Below are 12,955 nucleotides of genomic sequence, written 5' to 3' on the forward strand. Positions count from 1 at the left end.
GTGATACAGTGGTGTTACATTGTAGTTACAAACATGACAATGTGAACATCTGAACAAACATCTTTATCATACTATGAGCAATTGGAATTTAATAGGTGTCTTCATCAGGACATTCATTCTTTGTGACCAATTGGTGGAAAATAGATAGCTATTGGAATGGGGCCTGTCCTTTCTCACCATCTCTTGATGACCAATCACATGCTGCAGACTCGAGATGGCAGAAGGTATGTTCCACAGCATTATGTGCTCAATGTAAGGCATGCCAGACTGATGAGAAGGATAAGACGTTACACCCCCCCGTTACACCCCCCGAGGGAGATGCAGTCTTACCTCGACTTGCCCGACACCACCTGCCTTCGGAGACAAAGAGGTTATCACTGAGGTATGCCAGCTCATAAGGGGAGATCTGCAGCCTGCCAGCACCATCAGTACTGCACTGTCCGTCGTGGTCAATGTCACCGCGGCACTGTCGTTCTACGCATCGGGTTCGTTTCAGGATTCAGCTGGCGTCATTTGCGGTATATCTCAGCATGCCACACATTGTTGCATTAGACAGGTCACTGAAGCCCTGTACGCACGCAGGAGGGACTTGATCAGTTTCCCTATGACCAGGGAGGCACAGACTGAGAGGGCTTTAGGATTCTACCGAATTGCTAACTTCCCCAAGGTGCAGAGAACAATAGACTGTACGCACATTACGATGTGGGCACCTTTTCAGGATGCAGAGGTTTTCAGGAACCGCAAGGGATTCCACTCCCTGAATGTGCAACTCATTGTCGACCACCAGCAAATTATAATGGCAGTGAATGCTAAATTTCTGGGCAGCGTCCATGATGTTCACATACTGCGTGAGGGCACTGTATCTGACTTGTTTAACAATCAGCCACAAGGTCATGCTGGATGCTTGGTGACAAAGGATATGGCCTCGCCACCTGGCTGATGAACCCCTGCGTGACACCCACACCGAAGCCAAGAAGCGATACAATGAGAGCCACAGAGCCACTCACAATATCGTGGAGAAAACCATTGGGAGTGCTGAAGCAGCGCTTTAGGTGCCCGGACCACTCAGGAGGCGAGCTCCAATACCACCCTGAGCAGGTAACTCAGTTCATGGTGGTGTGCTCCATGCTGCACAACTTGGCTATCAGGAGGGGACAAGAATTGCCAGAAAGGTCTGACAGAGCAGGAGGACGAGGAGGTGGACGCTGACATTGGACCAGACAAACAGGCTGACGCTGAAGCCATGCCCCCGCCCCCCTGTAGACTGCATGAAAGGGCCCGTGGTGGCATGATAGTTGCAAGACTCTTAAGTTAGGAGCTCATAAATGAGCGCTTTTCCTGAAAGAACGTTGGTGTTATTTATAAGGCTGATACACTGCTGAGTGTGCTGGTCATACATCAATGGTGGGCATCACCTTGATGACAGGTAAAATTTAAGTTGATTGAGGTTAAGTGTAATTATACTCTTTGATGTTAAGGAATCACCAGTGTATAACAGTGCAGCTATCTGAGCCAATGCGCAACAAGGTTTTGTTAAATAAAAAACTATTACACCGAACATTTGTCTGAAATCATCAGTATTTCTGTAAAAACAAATCCTTCCCCTCCACACCGCTCCACTTCTCCTCCCCATCTCTACCCCTTGCCCTTCCCCTCCTGACTCCAAGCCGCCTGGCTGAGGAGGTCCTCAGGCGATGCTTCAATGGGAGGGGGAGGGAATGACGGCCGAACCGCTGCTTGGACGGATACGGGAGAGGACGATATCGAGGTGGGAACGTGCTCCTAGCCAGAAGCAAGATGTTGTTCCTGGCTCTCGTGTCGTTGGCAATGGACCACTGGGAGCCCTCTCCCACCAGTGTTCCTGGATACCAGTTCCAGGGTCTCCACCATCCCTTCCATGTTACATATCATTTGTGAGACAAACATTCGGTGGCAACTACATTCTTGGTGCTTGGTAGGCTTTTTGCTGCTGGTGAATCTCCCTCGTGCCTCCCACAACAGCCAAACACGCACACAACACACCCACACATACTTTCAGTCCTTCTCTGTTCCCTCTCTCGCTGTCTCCTCTTCTGCGCATGTCATGATGACCCTTGACCTCCTGAATTGCGGGAATCAAACGTTGCCATGCTGCTGCTAAGGACGGCGACAGTTTGCGGCAGAAGGTCAGCAAGAATTAACGCTAACGCCCATTTGATATCACTCGCGGTAATGCCCAATTTCAAAAATGGAGACGAGGGGCTTTGAGAACGGGCGACAAGCCGGTGATCTGAAAACCCATTTTTACCGCCCACGGCGGGAATAACACCCATTTTTGGGCAATCTGCACAGAAGTGTAAAATCTAGCCCCAAATCTTTGGTTGTGTATACCCTGCAAATTATGTATGATGATCATTTTGTTATGATTACTTCTTCATTAAGGAGGGAGAAGTGTAATATGGAGCCACGCTTAGTGGACTACTGCTCCACCTAGTGGATTACTGTGGTAATGCAACTGCAGATGTAAATACAACAAAAGTCACATGGTTTATTTGAGCCTTCTTTTAAAGTCTGTGTGTTAGTGATGTCATAACGAATGTATCACATCATCCATGATTTTAAATCCCTCCCTGGCCTTGCCCCCCTCTAACTCCATAACCCCCTACACCCCTACACCCCTCCCTATCTCTGGAACCTCCTCCAGCAACACACCCCTCCCTATCTCCATAAACCCCAACACTCCTCATTATCTCCCGAACCACCTCCAACCCTACACCCCTCCCTACCTCTGTAACCACCTCCAGCCCTACACCCCTCCATTTCTCAGTAACCCCCTCCAGCCCTACACCCTTCTCTATCTCAGTAATCCTCTCCAGCCCTACACCCTTCCCTATCTCTGTAAACTCCTCAAGCCCTTCACACCTCCCTATCTCTGTAACCCCCGCCAGCCCTACACCCCTCCCTATCTCTGTAACCCCCTCCAGCCCTACACCCCTCCCTATCTCTGTAATCTCTTCCAGCCCTACACCACTCCCAACAATGTAACCTCCTCCAGCCCTACACCCCTCCCTATCTCTGTAATCTCTTCCAGCCCTACACCACTCCCAACAATGTAACCTCCTCCAGCCCTACACCCCTCCCTATCTCTGTAATCTCCTCCAGCCCTACATTCCTCCCTACCTCTGTAACCACCTCCAAACCTACACCCCTCACTATCTCCCTACCACCTCCAGCCCTACACCCCTCCCTAACTCTGTAACCCCCTCCAGGCCTACACCCTTCCCTATCTCTGTAACCTCCTCCAGCCCTACAACCCTCCCTATTTCTGCAACCTCCTACAACCCCACACCCCTCTCTATCTCTGTAACCCGCTCCAGCCCTACACCCTTCCCTATCGCTGTAACCTCCTCCAGGCCTCCAGCCCTCCCTACCTCTGTAACCCCTTCCAACCCTACACCCCTCCCTATCTCTGGGAACCTCTCCAGCCCTACACACCTTCCTATCACTGTAAGCCCCCTCCAGACCTACACCTCTCCCTATCTCTGTAACCTCCTCCAGCCCTACAACCCTCCCTATCTCTGCAACCTCCTACAATACCACACCCCTCCCTATCTCTGTAACGCGCTCCAGCCCTACACCTTTCCCTATCTCTGTAACCTCCCACAGACCCGCACCCGTCCCTATCTCTGTAACCTCCTCCTGACCTACACCCCTCCCTATCTCTAACATCCTCCAGCCCTTCATTCCTCCCAATTTGGTAACTGCCTCCAGCCCTACATCTCTCCCTATCTCCCCAATCACCTCCAGCCGTACACCACTCCCTATCTCTGTGACACCCTCCAACCATATACCCCTCCCTATCTCAGTAACCTCCTCCAGTCCTACATCCCTCCTTATCTCTGTAACCTACTGCAGCCTACATCCCTCCCTATCTCTGTAACCTCCTGCAGCCCGACACCTCTCCCTATTCCTGTAATCTTGTCCAGCCCTACACCCATCCCTATCACTGTAACCTCCTCCAGTCCTACACCCCTCCTATCTCTGTAACCTCCTCCAGTCCTGCACCCCTCCTATCTCTGTAACCCCCTCCAGCGCTACATCCCTCCTATCTCTGTAACCCCCCCCAGCCCTACACCCCTCCCTATCTCTGTAACCCACTCTAAACCTACACCACTCCCTATCTCTGTAACACCCTCGAGCACTACACCCCTCCCTATCTCTGTAAGCTCCTCCTGTCCTAGGCCTCTCCCTATCTCTGTAACTTTCTCCAGCCCTACACCCCTTCCTATCTCTGAAACCTCCTCAAGCAATACACCCCTCCCTATCTCTGTAACCCCTGACAGCCCGACACCATTCCCTTTCTCTCTAAACTCCTCCAGCCCTACATCCCTCCCGATCTGTGTAACCGCCTCCAGTCCTACACCCCTCCCTATCTCTGTAAGCCCCTCCAGACCTACACCCATTCCTATCTCTGAAACCTCCTCCAGCACTACACCCCTCCCTATCTCTGTTTCTTCCTCCAGCCCTACACCCCTCCCTATCTCTGTAACCCCCTCCAGCCCTACACCCCTCCCTATTTCTGTAACACTCTCCAACCCTACTTCCTTCCCTATCTTTGTAACCGCCCACAGATCGACACCCCTCACTATCTCTGTTACCTCCTCCAGTCCTACACCCCTCCCTATCTCTGTAACTTCCTCCAGCCCTAACCCAACCCCCACCTCTGTAATCTCCTTCAGGCCTACACCCCTCCCTAACGCTGTCACTACCTCCAACCTACACCCCTCATTATCTCGCTAACCACCTCCAGCCCTACATCCCTCCGTATCTCTGTAACCTGCAGCCCTACACCCATCCCTAACTCTGTAACCTCCTCCAGCCCAAAACCCTCCCGATCTCTGTAACCTGCTCCAGAACGACACCCCTCCCTATCTCTGTAACCTGCTCCAGAACTACACCCCTCCCTATCTCTGTAACACTCTCCAGCCATACACCCCTCCCTATCTCTCTAAACCTCTCCAGCCCTATACCCCTCCCTATCTCTGTAACCTCCTCCAGCCCTACACCCCTCCCTATCTCTGTAAACCACTCCTGCCCTACACCCCTCCCAATCTCTGTAACCTCCTCCAGCCCTACATCCCTCCCTATCTCTATAAACTCCTCCAGCCCTACACCCATCCCTATCTCTGTAAGCTCCTAAAGCCATAGCCTCTCCCTATCTCTGTAACCTCCTCCAGCCCTACGCTCCTCCTATCTCTGTAACCTCCTCCAGCCCTACACCACTCCCTAACTCTGTAATCTCCTCCAGCCCAACACCCTCCCGATCTCTGTAACCTGCTCCAGAACAACACCCCTACCTATCTCTGTAACCTGCTCCAGAACTACACCCCTCCCTATCTCTGTAACCTGCTCCAGAACTACACCCCTACCTATCTCTGTAACACTCTCCAGCCATACACCCCTCCCTATCTCTCTAAACCCCTCCAGCTCTACATCCCTCCCTATCTCTGTAAGCTCGTCCAGCCCTACACCGCTCCCAATCTCTGTAACCTCCTGCATCACTACATCCCTCCCTGTCATTGTAACCCACTCCAACCCAACACACCTCCCTATCTCTGTAACACCCTCCAGCCCTACACCATTCCCTATCTCTTGAACCTTCTCCAGCCCTACACCCCTCCCTATCTCTGAATCCCCCCTCCAGCCCAACACCCCTCCCTATCTCTGAAACCTCCTCCAGCACGACACCCCTCCCTATCTGTGTAACCTCCTCCAGCCCTACGTCCCTCCTATCTCTGTAACCTCCTCCAGCCCTACACCACTCCCTATCTCTGCAGCCTCCTCCAGCCCTCCACCCATCCCTATCTCTGGAACCTCCTCCAGCCCTACACCCCTCCCTATCTCTATAACCACCTCCAGCACTACACCACTCCCTGTCTCTGTAAACCCCTCCAACCCGACACACCTCCCTATCTCTGTAACCCGCTCCAGCCGTACACCCTTCCCTACCACTGTAACCTCCTCCAGACCTACAACCCTCCCTATCTGTGTAACCGCCTCCAGCCCTACACCCCTCCCTATCTCTGAATCCCCCCTCCAGCCCAACACCCCTCCCTATCTCTGAAACCTCCTCCAGCATGACACCCCTCCCTATCTATGTAACCTCCTCCAGCCCTACACACCTCCCTATGTCTGCAACCTCCTCCGGATCTACACCCCTCCCTATCTCTGTAACCTCCTCCAGCCCTACACCCCTCCCTATCTCTGTAACCCCCTCCAGCCCTACATCCCTCCCTATCTCTGTAACCGCCTCCAGTCCTACACACCTCCCTATCTCTGTAACCCCCTCCCACCTTACACCCCTCCCTATATCCCTAACCAGCTCCAGCCCTACACCACTCCCTAGCTCTGCAACGCCCTCCAGCCCTACACCCCTCCCTTTCTCTGTAACCTCTTCCAGCCCTACACTCCTCCCTATCTCTTTAAACCCCTCCAGCCCTACACCCTCCCTATCTCTGTAACCTCCTCCAGCCATACACCCCTCCCTATCTCTCTAAACCCCTCCAGCCCTATACCTCTCCCTATCTCTGTAACCTCCTCCAGCCCGACAACCACCCGACCTCTGTAACCTACTCCAGCCCTACACCCCTCCCTATCTCTGTAAACCACTCCTGCCCTACACCACTCCATATCTCTGCAGCCTCCTCCAGCCCTACACCCATCTCTATCTCTGGAACCTCCTCCAGCCCTACACCGCTCCCTATCTCTATAACCATCTCCAGCACTACACCACTCCCTGTCTCTGTAAACCTCTCCAACCCTACACCGCTCCCTATCTCTGTAACCTCCTGCATCACTACACACCTCCCTATCTCTGTAACCCGCTCCAGCCGTACACCCTTCCCTACGACTGTAACCTCCTCCAGCTGTACACCCCTCCCTATCTCTGTAACCTCCTACAGCCCCACATCCCTCCCTATCTCTGTAACCTCCTCCAGCCCTACACCGCTCCCAATCTCTGTAACCTCCTGCATCACTACACCACTCCCTGTCATTGTAACCCACTCCAACCCAACACACCTCCCTATCTCTGTAACACCCTCCAGCCCTACACCATTCCCTATCCCTTGAACCTTCTCCAGCCCTACACCCCTCCCTATCTCTGAATCCCCCCTCCAGCCCAACACCCCTCCCTATCTCTGAAACCTCCTCCAGCACGACACCCCTCCCTATCTGCGTAACCTCCTCCAGCCCTACGTCCCTCCTATCTCTGTAACCTCCTCCAGCCCTACACCACTCCCTATCTCTGCAGCCTCCTCCAGCCCTCCACCCATCCCTATCTCTGGAAACTCCTCCAGCCCTACACCCCTCCCTATCTCTATAACCACCTCCAGCACTACACCACTCCCTGTCTCTGTAAACCCCTCCAACCCTACACACCTCCCTATCTCTGTAACCCGCTCCAGCCGTACACCCTTCCCTACCACTGTAACCTCCTCCAGCTCTACACCCCTCCCTATCTCTGTAACCTCCTACAGCCCCACATCCCTCCCTATCGATGTAACCTCCTCCAACCCAACACACCTTCCTATCTCTGTAACCCATGCCAGTCCTACACCCTCCCTATCTCTGTAACCCCCTCCAGCCCTACACCATTCCCTATCTCTCGAACCTTCTCCAGACCTACACCCCTCCCTATCTGTGTAACCGCCTCCAGCCCTACACCCCTCCCTATCTCTGAATCCCCCCTCCAGCCCAACACCCCTCCCTATCTCTGAAACCTTCTCCAGCATGACACCCCTCCCTATCTATGTAACCTCCTCCAGCCCTACACGCCTCCCTATGTCTGCAACCTCCTCCGGATCTACACCCCTCCCTATCTCTGTAACCTCCTCCAGCCCTACACCCCTCCCTATCTCTGTAACCCCTTCCAGCCCTACATCCCTCCCTATCTCTGTAACCGCTTCCAGTCCTACACACCTCCCTATCTCTGTAACCCCCTCCCACCTTACACCCCTCCCTATATCCCTAACCAGCTCCAGCCCTACACCACTCCCTAGCTCTGCAACGCCCTCCAGCCCTACACCCCTCCCTTTCCCTGTAACCTCCTCCAGTCCTACACTCCTCCCTATCTCTTTAAACCCCTCCAGCCCTACACCCTCCCTATCTCTGTAACCTCCTCCAGCCCTACACCCCTCCCTATCTCTGTAACCCCCTCCAGCATTAAACCCGTCCCTATCTCTGTAACCTCCTCCAGCCCTACACCCCTCCCTATCTCTGTAACCCCCTCCAGCACTACACCCCTCCCTATCTCTGTAATCTCATCCAGCCCTACACACGTCCCTATCTCTATAACCCCTCCAGCCCTACACCCCTCCCTATCTCTGTAACCCCCTCCAGCATTACACCCCTCCCTATCTCTGTAACCCTCTCCGACCCTACACAACTCCTTATCTCTGTAATCCCCTCCTGTCCTACATCCCTCCCTATCTCTGTAACCTACTCTGGACTTACACCCCTCCCTATCTCTGTTACCTCCTCCAGCCAGAGACCCCTCCCTATTTCTGTAACCCCCTCCAGCCCGACACACCTCCCTATCTCTGTAACCTCCTCCAGCCCTACACCCCTCCCTATCTCTGTAACCCCCTCCCACCATACACCCCTCCCTATCTCTGTTACCTCCTCCAGCCCTTCCTGCCTCTGTAACCCCCTCCAATGCTACACCCCTCCCTATCTCTGTAACCAGCTCCAGCCCTACACCACTCCCGAGCTCTGTAACGCCCTCCAGCCCTACACCCCTCCCCATCTCTGTAACCTCTTCCAGCCCTACACTCCTCCCTATCTCTGTAACCCCCTCCAGCCCTACACCCCTCCCTATCTCTTTAACCCCCTCCAGCCCTACACCCCTCCCTATCTGTGTAACCGCCTCCAGCCCTACACCCCTCCCTATCTCTGAATCCCCCCTCCAGCCCAACACCCCTCCCTATCTCTGAAACCTTCTCCAGCATGACACCCCTCCCTATCTATGTAACCTCCTCCAGCCCTACACGCCTCCCTATGTCTGCAACCTCCTCCGGATCTACACCCCTCCCTATCTCTGTAACCTCCTCCAGCCCTACACCCCTCCCTATCTCTGTAACCCCCTCCAGCCCTACATCCCTCCCTATCTCTGTAACCGCCTCCAGTCCTACACACCTCCCTATCTCTGTAACCCCCTCCCACCTTACACCCCTCCCTATATCCCTAACCAGCTCCAGCCCTACACCACTCCCTAGCTCTGCAACGCCCTCCAGCCCTACACCCCTCCCTTTCTCTGTAACCTCCTCCAGTCCTACACTCCTCCCTATCTCTTTAAACCCCTCCAGCCCTACACCCTCCCTATCTCTGTAACCTCCTCCAGCCCTACACCCCTCCCTATCTCTGTAACCCCCTCCAGCATTAAACCCGTCCCTATCTCTGTAACCTCCTCCAGCCCTACACCCCTCCCTATCTCTGTAACCCCCTCCAGCACTACACCCCTCCCTATCTCTGTAATCTCATCCAGCCCTACACACGTCCCTATCTCTATAACCCCCTCCAGCCCTACACCCCTCCCTATCTCTGTAACCCCCTCCAGCATTACACCCCTCCCTATCTCTGTAACCCTCTCCGACCCTACACAACTCCTTATCTCTGTAATCCCCTCCTGTCCTACATCCCTCCCTATCTCTGTAACCTACACTGGACTTACACCCCTCCCTATCTCTGTTACCTCCTCCAGCCAGAGACCCCTCCCTATTTCTGTAACCCCCTCCAGCCTGACACACCTCCCTATCTCTGTAACCTCCTCCAGCCCTACACCCCTCCCTATCTCTGTAACCCCCTCCCACCATACACCCCTCCCTATCTCTGTTACCTCCTCCAGCCCTTCCTGCCTCTGTAACCCCCTCCAATGCTACACCCCTCCCTATCTCTGTAACCAGCTCCAGCCCTACACCACTCCCGAGCTCTGTAACGCCCTCCAGCCCTATACCCCTCCCCATCTCTGTAACCTCTTCCAGCCCTACACTCCTCCCTATCTCTGTAACCCCCTCCAGCCCTACACCCCTCCCTATCTCTTTAACCCCCTCCAGCCCTACACCCCTCCCTATCTCTGTAACCTTCTCCAGCACTACACCCCTCCCTATCTCTGTTACCCCCTCTAACCCTACACACCTCCCTATCTCTGTAACCCGCTCCAGCCATACACCCTTCCCTACCACTGTAACCTCCTCCAGCTGTACACCCCTCCCTATCTCTGTAACCTCGTCCAGCCCTACACCGCTCCCTATCTCTGTAACCTCCTGCATCACTACACCCCTCCCTGTCATTGTAATCCACTCCAACCCAACACACCTCCCTATCTCTGTAACCCCCTCCAGCCCTACACCATTCCCTATCTCTCGAACATTCTCCAGCCCTACACCCCTCCCTATCTGTGTAACCGCCTCCAGCCCTACACCCCTCCCTATCTCTGAATCCCCCCTCCAGCCCAACAACCCTCCCTATCTCTGAAACCTCCTCCAGCACGACACCCCTCCCTATCTATGTAACCTCCTCCAGCCCTACACGCCTCCCTATGTCTGCAACCTCCTCCGGATCTACACCCCTCCCTATCTCTGTAACCTCCTCCAGCCCTACACCCCTCCCTATCTCTGTAACCCCCTCCAGCCCTACATCCCTCCCTATCTCTGTAACCGCCTCCAGTCCTACACACCTCCCTATCTCTGTAACCCCCTCCCACCTTACACCCCTCCCTATATCCCTAACCAGCTCCAGCCCTACACCACTCCCTAGCTCTGCAACGCCCTCCAGCCCTACACCCCTCCCTTTCTCTGTAACCTCCTCCATCCCTACACTCCTCCCGATCTCTTTAACCCCCTCCAGCCCTACACCCTCCCTATCTCTGTAACCTCCTCCAGCCCAACACTTCTCCCTATCTCTGTAACCTCCTCCAGCCCGACACTCCTCCCTATCTCTGTAACCCCCTCCGCCCTACACCATCCCTATCTCTGTAACCTTATCCAGCCCTACACCCCTCCCTATCTCTGTAACCTCCTCCAGCCCGACACTCCTCCCTATCTCTGTAACCCCCTCCGCCCTACACCCCTCCCTATCTCTGTAACCTCCTCCAGCCCTACATTCCTCCATATCTCTTTAACCCCCTGCCCGACAGCACTTCCTTTCTCTCTAACCTCCTTGGGCCCTACACCCCTCCCTATCTCTGTAACCCCCTCCATCCCAACACCCCTCCCTATCTCTGTAACCCCTTCCAGCCTTACACCCCTCCCTATCTCTGTAAACTCCTCCAGCCCTACACCCCTCCCTATCTCTGTAATCTCCTCCAGCCCTATACCCCACCCTATCTCTGTTACCTGCTCGCACTAGTCCCCTCCCTATATCTGTCACCTCCTCCAGCCCTACACCCGTCCCTATCTCTGTAAACTCCTCCAGCCATACATCCCTCCCTATCTTTGTAATCTCTTCCAGCCCTACACCCCTCCGTATCTCTGTAACCCCCTCCAGCATTAAACCCGTCCCTATCTCTGTAACCTCCTCCAGCCTGACACCCCTCCCTATCTCTGTAACCCCCTCCAGCCCTACACCCCTCCCTATCTCTGTAACCCCCTCCAGCATTACACACCTCCCTATCTCTGTAACCCCCTCCGACCCTACACACCTCCTTATCTTTGTAACCTCCTCCTGTCCTACACCCCTCCCTATCTCTGTAACCTACTCCGGACTTACACCCCTCCCTATCTCTGTTACCTCCTCCAGCCAGAGACCCCTCCCTATCTCTGTAACCCCCTCCAGCCCTACACCCCTCCCTATCTCTGTAACCTCCTCCAGCCAGAGACCCCTCCCTATCTCTGTAACCCGCTCCAGCCGTACACCCTTCCCTACCACTGTAACCTCCTCCAGCTCTACACCCCTCCCTATCTCTGTAACCTCCTACAGCCCCACATCCCTCCCTATCGATGTAACCTCGTCCAGCCCTACACCGCTCCCTATCTCTGTAACCTCCTGCATCACTACACCCTTCCCTGTCATTGTAATCCACTCCAACCCAACACACCTCCCTATCTCTGTAACCCCCTCCAGTCCTACACCCTCCCTATCTCTGTAACACCCTCCAGCCCTACACCATTCCCTATCTCTCGAACCTTCTCCAGCCCTACACCCCTCCCTATCTCTGAATCACCCCTCCAGCCCAACACCCCTCCCTATCTCTGAAACCTCCTTCAGCACGACACCCCTCCCTATCTCTGTAACCTCCTCCAGCCCTACGTCCCTACTATCTCTGTAACCTCCTCCAGCCCTACACCACTCCCTATCTCTGCAGCCTCCTCCAGCCCTCCACCCATCCCTATCTCTGGAACCTCCTCCAGCCCTACACCCCTCCCTATCTCTATAACCACCTCCAGCACTACACCACTCCCTGTCTCTGTAAACCCTTCCAGCCCTACACACCTCCCTATCTCTGTAACCCGCTCCAGCCGTACACCCTTCCCTACCACTGTAACCTCCTCCAGCTCTACACCCCTCCCTATCTCTGTAACCTCCTACAGCCCCACATTCCTCCCTATCGATGTAACCTCCTCCAGCCCTACACCGCTCCCTATCTCTGTAACCTCCTCCATCACTACACCCCTCCCTGTCATTGTAACCCACTCCAACCCAACACACCTCCCTATCTCTGTAACCCACGCCAGTCCTACACCCTCCCTATTTCTGCAACCCCCTCCAGCCCTACACCATTCCCTATCTCTCGAACCTTCTCCAGCCCTACACCCCTCCCTATCTGTGTAACCGCCTCCAGCCCTACACCCCTCCCTATCTCTGAATCCCCCCTCCAGCCCAACACACCTCCCTATCTCTGAAACCTCCTCCAGCACGACACCCCTCCCTATCTCTGTCACCTCCTCCAGCCCTACACGCCTCCCTATGTCTGCAACCT

This window comes from Pristiophorus japonicus, chromosome 7 (genome assembly GCF_044704955.1).
Source record: "Pristiophorus japonicus isolate sPriJap1 chromosome 7, sPriJap1.hap1, whole genome shotgun sequence".
In the NCBI taxonomy this organism is placed as follows: Eukaryota; Metazoa; Chordata; class Chondrichthyes; family Pristiophoridae; genus Pristiophorus; species Pristiophorus japonicus.